Raw genomic sequence first — 14221 nt, 5'->3', positions numbered from 1 at the left:
AGTTGACGAAGTGGACGAAGTAGAGGAAATTGAGGAAGTGAAGGAAGTGGGAAGTTGACGAAGTGGACGAAGTGCACGAAATGGAGGAAGTGGAGGAAGTGGAGGAAGTGCACGAAGTGGAGGAAGTGGAGGAAGTGGACGAAGTGGATAAAGTGGATAAAGTGGACGAAGTGGAGGAACGAGACAAAGTGGACGAAGTGGAGGAAGTGGACGAAGTGGCCGAAGTGGCCGAAGTGGACGAGTTGGCGAAGTGGAGGAAGTGGACGAAGTGGACGTAGTTGACGAAGTGGACGAAGTGGACTAAGTGAACGAAGTGGACGAAGTGGACAAAGTGGAGGAAGTGGACAAAGTGGAGGAAGTGAACGAAGTGGAGGAAGTTGAGGAGTGGAGGAAGTGGACGAAGTTGACGAATATGACGAAGTGGACGAAGTGGATGAAGTGGAGGAAGTGGAGGAAGTTAACGAAGTGGACGAAGTGGAGGAAATGGAGGAAGAGGAGAAAGTGGAGGAAGTTGAGAAGTGACGAAGTGGAGGAAGTGGACGAAGTTGAGAAGTTGAAGAAGTGGACGAAGTGGAAGAAATGCAGGAAGTAGACGAATTGGACGAAGTGGATGAAGTGGAGGAAGTGGAGGAAGTGGAGGAAGTGGAGGAAGTGGAGGAAGTGGAGGAAGTGCACGAAGTGGAGGAAGTGGACGAAGTGGAGGATAGGAGGAAGTGGATGAAGTGGACGATGTTGACGAAGTGGAGAAAGTGAAGGAAGTGGACAAAGTGGAGCAAATGGAAGAAGTGGACGAAGTGGAGGAAGTGGAAGAGGTGGAGGAAGTGGACGAAGTAGAGCAAGTGGACAAAGTGGAGGAAGTTGACGAGGTGGAGGATGTGGAGAGGAGGACGAAGTTGACAAGGTGGACGAAGCGGAGGAAGTGACGAAGTGGAGGAAATGGAGGAAATGGAGGAAGTGGAGGAAGTGGAGGAAGTCGAGGAAGTGGACGAAGTGGGGGAAGTTTAGAAGTGGAGGAAGTGGATGAAGTTGACGAGTGGAGGAAGTGGAGGAAGGGGACGAAGTGGAGGAGTGGAGGAAGTGGAGGAAGTGGAGGAAGTGCAGGAAGTGGACGAAGTTGACAAAGTTGAATGTGGAGGAAGTGGAGGAAGTGGAGAAAGTGGAGGAAGTGGAGCAATTGGAGAAAATGGACGAAGTGGAGGGAGTGGACGAAGTTGACAAAGTGGACGACGTAGACGAAGTAGGCGAAGTGGACGAAGTAGACGAAGTGGACGAAGTTAACGAAGTGGAGGAAGTGGACGAAATGGAGGAAGTGGAGGAACTGGACGACGAAGTGGAGGAAGTGCACGAAGTGGAGGAAGTGGACAAAGTGGAGGAAGTGGACGAACTGGAGGAGGTGGACGAGTAGAGGAAGTAGATGAAGGGGCCGAGGTGGACGAAGTTGACGAAGTGCAGGAAGTGGAGGAACTTGACGAAGTGGACGAATTGGAGGAAGTGGAGGAAGTGGACGAACTGGTGGAAGTGGAGGGAGTGGAGGAAGTGGACGAAGTTGACGAATTGGACGAAGTGGACGAAGTACACAAAGTGACGAATTGGAGGAAGTGCACGAAGTGGACGAAGTGAAAAAAGTGGACGAAGTGGAGGATGTAGACGGAGTGGAAGAAGTGGACGAAGTTGACGAAGTGGAGGAAGTGGACGAAGTTGACGAAGTTGACTAGGTGAACGAAGTGGACGAAGTGATGGAACTGACGAGGTGGACGAAGTGGAGGAAGTGGAGGAAGTGGAGGGTGTGGAGGAAGTGGACTAAGTTTGACGAAGTGACGAAGTGGACGAAGTGGACGAAGTGGACGAAGTGGACGAAGTGGACGAAGTGGACGAAGTGGACGAAGTGGACGAAGTGGACGAATGGACGAAGTGGACGAGAGTGGACGAAGTGGACGAAGTGGACGAACTGGAGGAAATGGAGGAAGTGGAGGAAGTGGAAGAAGTGGACGAAGTTGACGAAGTGGTCGAAGTGGAGGAAGTGGAGGAAGTGGACGAAGCGGAGGAAGTGGACGAAGTTGAGGACGTTGACGACGTCGAGGAAGTGAGAGTGGAGTGAAGTGGACGGAGTGGATGAAGTACAGGAAGTGGAGGAACAGGAGAAAGTGGACGAAGTTGACAAGGTTGAAGAAGTGGACGAAGTGGAAGAAGTAGACGAAGTGGAAGAAGTGGAGGAAGTGGAGGAAGTGGATGAAGTGGAGGAAATGGAGGAAGTGCACGAAGTGGAGGAAGTGGAGGAAGTGGAGGAGTGGAGGAAGTGGAGGAAGTGGAAAAGTTGAGGAAGTGGAAGAAGTTGACGAAGTGGAGGATGTGGAGAAAGTGGACGAAGTGGTCGAAGTGACGAAGTGGACGAAGTGACGAAGTGGAAGAAATGGAGGAAGTGGAGGAAGTGGACGAAGTGGAGGAAGTGGACGAAGTGGATCAAGTTGACAAAGTGGAGGAAGTGGACCAAGTTGATGAAGGGTAGGAAATGAAGGTAGTGGACAAGTGGAGGAAGTGGAAGAAGTTGACGAAGTGAGGAATGAATTAGTCAATGAATAGAGCAAGTGGACAAAGTGGAGGAAGTGGAAATAGTGGACGAAGTGGACGATGTGGAAGAGGTGGACGAAGTGGAGGAAGTGGAGGAAGTGGAGGAAGTGGATCAAGTTGACAAAGTGGAGAAGTGGACGATGTTGACGAAGTGGAGGAAGTGATGGAAGTGGAAGAAGTGGACGAAGTGGAGATGTGGATTGGGGACAAAGTGGACGAAGCAAAGCAAGTGGACAAGTGGATGAAGTGGAAGAAGTGGAGGAAGTGGAGGATGTGGAAGAGGTGGACGAAGTGGAGGAAGTGGACGAATTGGATGAAGTGAGGAAGTGGAGAAGTGGACGAAGTGGAGGAAATTGAGGAATTGGACGAAGTGGAGCAAGTGGACAATGTGGACGATGTTGAAGAAGTGGAGGAAATGGAGGAAGTGGACGAAGTGGAAAGTGGCCGAAGTGGGACGAAGTTGACGAAGTGGAGGAAGTCGATGAAGTGGACGAAGTTGACGAAGTGAACGAAGTGATGGAACTCGAGGAAGTGGAGGGAGTGGGCGAAGTGGACGAAGTTGACGAATTAGACAAATTGGACGAAGTGGACGAAGTTGTCGAAGTGGACTAATTGGACCAAGTGGAGGAAATGGAGGAAGTGGAGGAAATGGAGGAAGTGCACGAAGTGGAGGAAGTGGAGGATGTGGACGAAGTGGACGAAGAGAACGAAGTGCACAAAGTGGAGGAAGTGTAGGAAGTGAAGGACGTGGAGGAAGTGGAAGAAGTGGTGGGAGAAGTGGAAGTGGAGGAGGTGGAGGAAGTGGAGGAAGTTGACGAAGTGGATGAGGTGGACGAAATCGAGGAAGTGGACGAAGTGGTGGAAGTGGACAAAGTGGAGGAAATGGAGGAACTGGAGGAACTGGAGGAAGTGGATAAAGTACAAGAAGTGGAGGAAGTGAAGGAAGTTGACGAAGTTGAAGAAGTAGAGGAGGTGGAGGAAGTGGAGGAAGTGAACGAAGTGGAGGAAGTAGAGGAACTGGAGGAAGTGGAGGAAGTGGAGGAAGTGGACAAAGTGGACGAAGTGGACAAAGTGGAGGAAGTGGAAGAAGTGGAGGAACTGACAAAGTAGATGAAGTGGACGAAGTTGACGAAGTGGAGGAAGTGGACGAAGTTGACGAAGTGGAGGAAGTCGAGGAAGTGGACGAAGTAGAGCAAGTTGACAAAGTGGAGGAAGTGGAAGAAGTGGACGATGTGGAAGAGGTTGACGAAGTGGACGAAGTTGACGAAGTGGAGGATGTAAAAGTGGAGGAAGTGGACTAAGTGGAGGAAGTGGACGAAGTTGAGGAAGTGGAGGAAGGGGACGAAGTGGAGGAAGTGGAAGAAGTGGACGAAGTAGAGGAAGTGCAGGAAGTGCAGGAAGTGGACGAAGTGGACGAAGTTCACGAAGTGGAGGAAAGTCAAAAAGTTGACAAGTGGAGGAAGTGGAGGAAGTGGAGGAAGTGGAGGAAGTCGAGCAAGTGGACAAGTGGACGAAGTGGAGGAAGTGCAGGAAGTGGAGGAAGTGGAGGAAGTTGAAGAAATGGACGAAGTGGAGGAAGAGGAGGAAGTGGAGGAAGTGGACGAAGTTGACGAAGTTGACGAAGTTGACGAAGTGGACGAAGTGGAGGAAATTGAGGAAGTGAAGGAAGTGGAGGAAGTTGACGAAGTGGACGAAGTGCACGAAATGGAGGAAGTGGAGGAAGTGGAGGAAGTGCACGAAGTGGAGGAAGTGGAGGAAGTGGACAAAGTGGATAAAGTGGACGAAGTGGAGGAACGAGACAAAGTGGACGAAGTGGAGGAAGTGGACGAAGTGGCCGAAGTGGCCGAAGTGGACGAAGTTGGCGAAGTGGAGGAAGTGGACGAAGTGGACGTAGTTGACGAAGTGGACGAAGTTGACTAAGTGAACGAAGTGGACGAAGTGGACAAAGTGATGGAAGCGGAGGAAGCGGAGGAAGTGGAGGAAGTAGAGGAAGTGGAGGGAGTGGACGAAGTTGACGAATGTGATGAAGTGGACAAAGTTGACGAAGTGGACGAAGTGCACGATGTTGACAAAGTGGAGGAAGTTGAGGAAGTGGAGGAAGTGGTGGAAGTTGACGAAGTGGAGGAAGTGGATTAAGTACAGGAATTGGAGGAAGTGGATGAAGTACAGGAAGGGGAGGAAGTTGACGGAGTTGATGAAGTTGAAGAAGTGGAAGAAGTGGAAGAAGTGGACAAAGTGGACAAAGTGGACGAAGTGGACGATGTTGACGAAGTGGAAGAAGTGGAGGAAGTGGACGAAGTGGACGAAGTGCACGAAGTGGACGAAGTGCACGAAGTGGACGAAGTGGAGGAAGTGGGGGAAGTGGATGAAGTTGACAAAGTGGAGGAATTGAAGGAAGTGGAGGAAGTGGAGGAAGTGGAGGTAGTGGAGGAAGTGGACGAAGTGGACGAATTGGAGTAAGTGGAGGAAGTTGAGGAATTGGAAGAAGTGGAGGAAGTGGACGAAGTAGAGCAAGTGGACAAAGTGGAGGTAGTGGACAAAGTGGAGGTAGTGGAAGAAGTGGACGAAGTGGAGGATGTGGAAGAGGTTGACGAAGTGAACGAAGTGGACGAGGTCGACGAAGTGGAAGAAGTGGACGATCCAGGAAATAAAGGAAGTGAAGGAAGTAAAAGAAGTGGAGGAAGAGGAGGAAGTGGACGAAGTGGAGGAAGTGTAAGAAGTGGAGGAAGTGGACGAAGTTAAGGAAGTGGAGGAAGGGGAAGAAGAGGAGTAAGTGGAGGAAGTGGAAGAAGTGGAGGAAGTGCAGGAAGTGGACGAAGTTGACGAAGTGGACAAAGTTGACGAAGTGGAGGAAGTTGAGGAAGTGGAGGAAGTGGAGGAAGTGGACGAAGTTGATGAAGTGGCGGAAGTGGAGGAAGTGGAGGAAGTGGACGAAGCAGAGGAAGTGGACGAAGTGGACGAAGTGGATGAAGTACAGGAAGTGGAGGAAGTGGAGGAAGTGGACGCAGTTAACAAAGTTGAAGAAGTGGGGGAAGTGGAAGAAGTGGAGGAAGTGGAGGAAGTGGAGGAAGTGGATGAAGTGGACGAAGTTGACGAAGTGGACGAAGTGGAGGAAGTGGGGGAAGTGGAGGTAGTGGACGAAGTGCACGAAGTGGTGGAAGTGGACGAAGTCGACGAAGTGGAGGAAGGGGACGAAGTGGAGGGAGTGGAGGAAGTGGAAGAAGTGGAGGAAGTGCAGGAAGTGGAGGAAGTGGAGAAAGTTCACGAAGTGGAGGAAGTTCATGAAGTTGACGAAGTGGAGGAAGTGGACGAAGTTCACGAAGTGGAGGAACGTGGACGAAGTGGACGAACTTGACGAAGTGGATGAACTTGACGAAGTGGAAGAAGTAGAGTAAGTGCAGGAAGTGCAGCAAGTGAAGTAAGCGGAGGAAGTGGACGAAGTGGACGAAGTGCAGGAAGTGAGGAAGTGGAGGAAGTTGAGGAAGTGGACGAAGTGGAGGAAGTGGAGAAAGTGGACGAAGTGACGAAGTTGAGGAAGTGGACGAAGTTGAGGAAGTGGAGAAAGTGGAGGAAGTGCACGAAGTGGACGAATTGGAGGAAGTGGACGAAGTGGACGATGTTGACGAAGTGGAGGAAGTAGACGAAGTGGAAGAAGTGGCCGAAGTGGACAAAGTTGACAATGTGGAGGAAGTGGACGAAGTGGTCGAAGTGGAGGAAGTGGATTAAGTACAGGAAGTGGAGGAAGTGGATGAAGTACAGGAAGTGGAGGAAGTGGACGGACTTGATGAAGTTGAAGAAGTGGAAGAAGTGGAAGAAGTGGACGAAGTGGAAGAAGTGGAGGAAGTGGAGGAAGTGGACGAAGTGCACGAAGTGCACAAAGTGGAGGAAGTGGATGAAGTTGACAAAGTGGAGGAATTGGAGGAAGTGGAGGAAGTGGAGGAGGTGGAGGAAGTGGAGGAAGTTGACGAAGTGGACGAGGTGGACGAAATCGAGGAAATGGAGGAAGTGGACGAAGTGGTCGAAGTGGAGGAAGTGGAGGAACTGGAGGAAGTGGAGGAAGTTGACGAAGCGGAGGAAGTGGAGGAAGTGGAGGAAGTGGACGAAATTCACGAAGTGGACGAAGTGCACGAAGTAGAGCAAGTGGACAAAGTGGAGCAAGTGGAAGAAGTGGACAAAGTGGAGGATGTGGAAGAGGTGGACGAAGTGGAAGAAGTTCACGAGGTGGACGAAGTGGAGGAAATGGAGGAAGTGGACGAAGTGGAGGAAGTGGAAACTTCACGAAGTGGAGGAAGTAGATGAAGTTGACAAAGTGGAGGACTTGGAGGAAGTGGAGGAAGTGGAGGTAGTGGAGGAAGTGGACGAATTGGGGGAAGTGGACGAAGTGGACGAAGTTCGAAATGGACGAAGTTGACTAAGTGAACGAAGTGGACGAAGTGGACGAAGTGAAGGAAGTGGAGGAAGTGGAGGAAGTGGAGGAAATGGAGGAAGTCGACGAAGTGGACGAAGCGGACGAGGTGGGTGAAGTGGACGAAGTGGACGAAGTTGACGACGTCGACGAAGTGGAGGAAGTGGACGAAGTGGATGAAGTACAGGAAGTGGACGAAGTGGACGAAGTTCACAAAGTTGAAGACGTGGACGAAGTGGAAGAAGTGGACGAAGTGGGGGAAGTGGAGGAAGTGGACGAAGTAGACGAAGTGGGCGAAGTAGAGGAAGTGGACGAAGTTGACGAAGTGGAGGAAGTGGAGGAAGTGCAGGAAGCGGAGGAAGTGCACGAAGTGGACGAACTGGACGAAGTGGAGGAAGTGAAGGTAGTGGACAAAGTGGAGGAAGTGGAAGAAGTGGACGAAGTGGAAGAAGTGGAGGAAGTGGACGAAGTAGGGGACGTGGACAAAGTGGGCGAAGTGGAAGAAGTTGACGAAGTGGAGGATATGGAAGAAGTGGACGAAGTGGACGAAGTGATCGAAGTGGACGAAGTAGACGAAGTTGACTAAGTGGACTCAGTGGAAGGAGTGGACGACGTAGACGAAGTGGAGGAAGTGGAGGAAGTGGACGAAGTTGACGAATGAGACGAAGTGAACGAAGTGGATGAAGTGGAGGAAGTGGACGAAGTAGACGAAGTGGAGGAAGTGGACGAAGTTGACGAATTAAACGAAGTGAACGAAGTGGACGAAGTGGACGACGTGGACGAAGTGCACAAAGTAAACGAAATGGAGGAAGTGGAGGAAGTTGACGTAGTGGAGGAAGTGGACGAAGTGGAGGAAGTGGACGAAGTTGACAAAGTTGAAGTGGACGAAGTGGAAGAAGTTGACGAAGTGGAGGAAGTGGAGGAAGTGGAGGAAGTGGAGCCAGTGGACGAAGTTGACGAAGTGGACGAAGTAGAGGAAGTGGACGAAGTTGACGAAGTGGAGGAAGTAAAGGAAGTGGAGGAAGTGGAGGAAGTGGGGGAAGTAGAGGAAGTGCACGAAGTGGAGGAAGTGGCCGAACTTAACCAAGTGGAGGAACTGGAGGAACTGGAGGAAGTGGACGAAGTTGACGAAGTGGAGGAAGTGAAGGAAGTGGAGTAAGTGGAGTAAGTGGACGAAGTGGACGAAGTGGACGAAGTGGAAGAAGTGGACAAAGTGGACGAAGAAGAGAAAGTGGACAAAGTGGACGAAGTGGAGGAAGTTGAAGAAGTTGAAGTTGACGAAGTTGACGAAGTGATCGAAGTGGACGAAGTGGACGAAGTGGACGAAGTGGATAAAGTACAGGAAGTGGAGGAAGTGGTGGAAGTGGAAGAAGTTGAGGAAGTTGAAGAAGTGGAGGAAGTAGAGGAAGTGGAGGAAGTGCACGAAGTGGAGGAAGTGGAGGAAGTGGAGGAAGTCGACGAAGTGGACGAAGTGGATAAAGTGGACGAAGTGGACGAAGTGGACAAAGTGGAGGAAGTGGACGAAGTGGACGAAGTTGACGAAGTGGAGAAGTTGACTAAGTGAACAAAGTGGACGAAGTGGAGGAAGTGGAGGAAGTGGAGGAAGTGGAGGAAGCGCAGGAAGTGGAGGAAGTGGAGGAAGTGGACGAAGTTGAAGAATTGAACGAAGTAGACGAAGTGGACGAAGTTGAGGAAGTGGAGGAAGTGGAGGAAGTCGAGGAAGTGGAGGAAGGGGAGGAAGTGGACGAAGTGGAGGAAGTGGAGGAATTGGAGGAAGTGGACGAAGTCGACGAAGTGGGGGAAGTGCACGAAGTGGACGAAGTGGAGGAAGTGGAGGAGGTGGAAGAAGTTGACAAAGATGAAGAAGTGGACGAAGTGGAAGAAGTGGAGGAAGTGGACGAAGTGGAGGAACTGGAGGAAGTGCACGAAATGGAGGAAGTGGACGAAGTTGACGAAGTGGAGGAACTGGAGGAACTGGAGGAAGTGGAGGAAGTGGACGGAGTGGAGGAAGTGGACGAAGCTGACGAAGTGGATGAAGTGGAAGAAGTCGACGAAGTGGAGGAAGTGGAGGAAGTAGAGGACGTGGAGGAAGTGGACGAAGTGGATGAAGTGGAGGAAGTGGACGAAGTAGAGGACGTGGAGGAAGTGCACGAAGTGGAGGAAGTGGCCGAAGTTGACGAAGTGGAGGAAGTGGAGGAAATGGAGGAAGTGGAGGAAGTGGAGGAAATGGAGGACGTGGACGAAGTGAACGAAGTGGAGGAAGTGCACGAAGTGGAGGAACTGGACGAAGTTGACGAAGTTGTGGAAGTGGAGGAACTTGAGGAAGTCGAGGAATTGGAGGAAGATTACAAAGTGGAGGAAGTGAAGGAAGTTGACAAAGTGGAGGAAGTAAAGGAAGTGGAAGAAGTCGACGAAGTGGACGAAGTGGAAGAAGTGGAAGAGGTGGACGAAGTAGAGGAAGTGGACAAAGTGAACAAAGATGAGGAAGTGGAGGAAGTGGCCGAAGCGGAGGAAGTGGACGAAGTGGAGGAAATTGAGGACGTGGAGGAAGTGGAGGAAGCGGACGAAGTAGACGAAATGAAGGAAGTGGAGTAAGTGGAGGAAGTGGAGGAAGTGCACGAAGTGGAGGAAGTGGAGGAAGTGGACGAAGTGGATAAAGTGGAGGAAGTTCAAAAAGTGGAGGATGTGGATGAAGTGGAGGAAGTGGACGAAATTGACGAAGTGGAGGAAGTGGACGAAGTGGACGAAGTGGAGGAAGTGGAGGAAGTGGACGAAATGGAGGAAGAGGAGTAAGTGGAGGAAGTGGATGAAGTGCACAAAGTGGAGGAAGTGGACGAAGTTGACGAAGTTGAGGAAGTTGACTAAGTGAACGAAGTGGACGAAGTGGACAAAGTTGAAGAAGTGGATAAAGTACAGGAAGTGGAGGAAGTAAACGAAGTTGACAAAGTTGAAAAAGTAGAGGATGTGGAGGAAGTGGAGGAAGTGGAGGAGGTGGAGGAAGTGGAGAAAGTGGACGAAGTGGAGGAAACGGAGGAAGGGGACGAGGTGGAGGAAGTGGAGGAAGTGGACAAAGTGGACGAAGTGCACAAAGTGGAGGAAGTGGACGAAGTTGACGAAGTAGAGGAAGTGGAGAAAGTTGACGAAGTGAAGGAAGTTGATGAAGTTGATGAAGTGGAGGAAGTGGACGAAGTTCATGAAGTGGAGGAAGTGGACGAAGTTCACGAAGTGGACGAAGTTAAAGAAGTGGACGAAGTTCACGATATGGACGAAGTGGAGTAAGTGGAGGAAGTGAAGTAAGTGGAGGAAGTAGTCGAAGTGGACGAAGTGGAGGAAGTGGAGGAAGTGGAGTAAGTGGAGGAAATGGAGGAAGTGGACGAAGTTGACGAAAATGAGGAGGTCGAGAAAGTGGACGAAGTGGAGGAAGTGGACGAAGTGGACGAAGTTGACGAAGTTGACGAAGTGGACGAAGTGGACAAAGTGGAGGAAGTCGAGGAAGTGGACGAAGTGGACGAAATGGAGGAATGGAGGAACTGGAGGAAGTGGAGGAAGTGGTGGAAGTGGAAGAAGTGCACGAAGTGGACGAAGTGGACGAAGTGGCCGAAGTCGACGAAGTTGACGAAGTGGAGGAAGTGATGGAAGTGGAGGAAATGGAGGGAGTGGACGAAGTGGACGAAGTGGACGAAGTTGACGAAATGGACGAAGTTGACGAAGCGGACGAAGTGGAGGAAATGGAGGAAGTGGAGGAAGTGGAGGAAGTGAAGGAAGTGCACGAAGTGGAGGAAGTGGACGAAGTTGAGGGAGTGGTTGAAGTTGACAAAGCGGAGGAAGTGGACGAAGTGGAGGAAGTGAAGGAAGTGGACAAATTGGAGGAAGTGTAAGAAGTGGAGGAAGTGGAGGAAGTGGAAGAAGTGGAGGAAGTTGACGAAGTAGATCAAGTGTACAAAGTGGAGGAAGTGGAAGAAGGGGACGAAGTGGAGGATGTGGAAGAGGTGGACAAAGTGGACGAAGTTGACGAGGTGGATGAAGTGGAGGAGGTTGACGAAGTGGAAGAAATAGAGGAAGTGGAGGAAGTTGACGAAGTGGAGGAAGTGGAGGAAATGCACGAAGTGGAGGAAGTGGACGAAGTTGACAGAGTGTAGGAAGTGGAGGAAGTGGACGAAGTGAAGGAAGTGGAGGAAGTGGACGAAGTGGAAGAAGTTGACGAAGTGAAGGATGTGGAAGAAGTGGTCGAAGTGGACAAAGTGGTCGAAGTGGATGAAGTGGAGGAAGTGGAGGAAGTGGATGAAGTTGACAAGGCGGAGGAAGTGGAGGAAGTGGACGAAGTGGAGGAAATGAAGGAAGTGGACAAAGTGGAGGAAGTGGAAGAAGTGGAGCAAGTGGACGAAGTGGACGAAGTGGAAGAAGTGGACGAAGTAGAGCAAGTGGACAAAGTGAAGGAAGTGGACAAAGTGGAGGATGTGGAAGAGGTGGACGAAGTGGACGAAGTTGACGAGGTGGATGAAGTGGAGGAAGTTGACAAAGTGGAAGAAATGGAGAAAGTGGAGGAAGTGGAGGCAGTGGAGGAAGTGGCGGAAGTGTAAGAAGTGGAGGAAGTGGAGGAAATGGAAGAAGGGGACGAAGTGGAGGAAGTGGAGGAAGTGGACGAAGTGGACGAAGTGGACGAAGTGCACGAAGTGGAGGAAGTGAACGAAGTGAAGGAAGTGGAGGAAGTGGACAAAGTTGTCGAAGTGGAGGAAGTGGATGAAGTTGATGAAGTGGACAAAGTTCACGAAGTGGACGAAGTGGACGAAGTGGACGAAGTGGACGAAGTTGTCGAAGTGGACGAGGTTCACGAAGTGGACGAGGTTCACGAAGTGGACGAGGTTCACGAAGTGGACGAAGTGGAGGAAATGGAGGAAGGGGACGAAGTGGAGGAAGTGGACGAAGTGGAGGAAGTGCACGAAGTAGAGGAAATGGACGAAATTGACGAAGTAGAGGAAGTGGACAAAGTTGACGAAGTGGAGGAAGTGGATCAAGTTGATGAAGTGGATGAAGTGGACGAAGTTCAGGAAGTGGACGAAGTGGACGAAGTTCACGAAGTGGACGAAGATCGCGATATGGACGAAGTGGAGTAAGTGGAGGAAGTGGAGGAAGTGGAGTAAGTGAAGGAAGTGGACGAAGTGGAGGAAGTGCGGGAAGTGGAGGAAGTGGAGAAATTGGAGGAAGTGGACGAAGTTGACAAATTGGAGGAGGTGGAGAAAGTGAACGAAGTGGAGGAAGTGGATGAAGTTGACGAAGTGGACGATGTGGATGATGTGGACGAAGTGGACGAGGTTGACGAAGAGGAGGAAGTCGAGGAAGTGGACGAAGTGGACGAAATGGAGGAAGTGGAGGAAGTGGACGAAGTGGAGGAAGTGCACGAAGTGGACGAAGTGGCGGAAGTGGACAATGTAGACGAAGTGGAGGGAGAGGAGGAAGTGGACGAAGTGGACGAAGTGGCCGAAGTAGACGAAGTTGACGAAGTGGAGGAAGTGATGGAAGTGGACGAAGTTGAGGAAGTGGAGGAAGTGGAGGGAGTGGAGGAAGTGGACGAAGTTGACGAATTGGACGAAGTTGACGAAGTGGACGAAGTGGAGGAAATAGAGGAAGTGGAGGAAGTGGAGGAAGTTGAGGAAGTGGAGGAAGTGGAAGAAGTGGTAGAAGTGGAGGAAGTGGACGAAGTGGACGAAGTGGACGAAGTGGAGGAAGTGGACGAAGTGGACGAAGTGGAGGAAGTGGAGTAAATGGAGGAAGTGGATGAAGTGCAGGAAGTGGACGAAGTGGACGAAGTTGACGAAGTGGACGAAGTGGACGGAATGGACGAAGTGGAGGAAGTGCACAAAGTGGAGGAAGTGCACGAAGTGGACGAAGTAGTAGGAAATTCTTGTAAACCTTGTAAGCTTGCATTTTTATCTTCAATAATCGATTATAGAATAGCAATAATCGATTATCACAGAGTCATACAGGAATAATCGATTATCACTTCATATAATCGATTATCACTTTTTGAAAACCCTGTAACGGACTTGAATAATCGATTATCACTTACAATAATCGATTATTCATGGCAGTTGGGAGTTGACCTTTGGCATTCAGTGTACTTGGCTATATATTTTGTTTTGGTGAAATTAGAAAAATAACAGTTGAACAAAAAGCTTTTGAGAATACAGTGTGATCTGAGGAAGTTCCAAAAGCTTGTTCATTACATTGCCTGGTCTTGTGAAAAGGAGAAGCTCGCGCTTTGTGGGTCAAAGGTCGGAGCGGTTCTCTTCAAGTTGGCAAAGTTTCTGTTCTTCCGGTTCGTTCGTTCGAAGGAAGGTTTTATCTGTTTTCTGTTTCATTCACTCTATTGTAAACTTGTGAAACTATTTTTAGTGAAAACGTTAATCACTTTTTATAGTGATTAACAACTGGACGTAGATTCTTTTGAATCGAACCAGGATAAAAATTCTGTGTTGAATTTTCTTGCTCTCTATACTCTTTACTGTTTTATACACATCAACTGTTTGGAAATTTGTCTCTAAGTAAATTAAATTTATAAAACTGACCATCTTATTAAGAGTTTGACTAAACACGCTTTCCGCTTTATAAGTTATTCCGCTGTGCAAAATTCTATAACGGTACCGATTGTTCCAACAATTGGTATCAGAGCTTGCTTTGATATTTTTTCAAATCTTTTCGAAAATGGCCGGTCATCAAACTCAAGTATATGCCGAGGGTGCTTCCATCAACAGACCACCACTCTTTACTGGTGATAACTATGCATTCTGGAAAGTCAGAATGGAAATTTTTATGGGGTCTGTTGACAGAGGCATCTGGGAAGCTGTACTAAATGGTCCCTATATTCCAAAAAGAACTATTTATGGTGTAGAAGTAGAAAAACCATACTTTAACTGGACTCCAGAGGAAAATAGAAGAGCTCAATTTGATATTAAGGCTCGCAACATTATTTCATCTGCTGTTGTACTTGATGAGTTTTATAGAATTTCAGTTTGTAAGACAGCACAAGAAATGTGGGAGGTTCTCAGAGTCACACATGAAGGAACAGAGGACGTGAAACGTGCAAGGAAGAACACTCTCATTCAGGAGTATGAGATGTTCAGAATGCAACCTGGAGAAACAATTTCTGATGACCAAAAGCGATTCATTCACATAGTGAACCACTTGACAGGGTTGGGTAAGACTTTTGATACTGATGAATTAAATGTAAAAATCTTGAAATCATTGGAC

The sequence above is a fragment of the Vigna umbellata genome, chromosome 7 (assembly GCF_029865625.1).
Source record: "Vigna umbellata cultivar VRB3 chromosome 7, Vumbellata_1.0, whole genome shotgun sequence".
Classification (NCBI taxonomy): domain Eukaryota; kingdom Viridiplantae; phylum Streptophyta; class Magnoliopsida; order Fabales; family Fabaceae; genus Vigna; species Vigna umbellata.
This window is presented reverse-complemented; position numbering follows the sequence as displayed.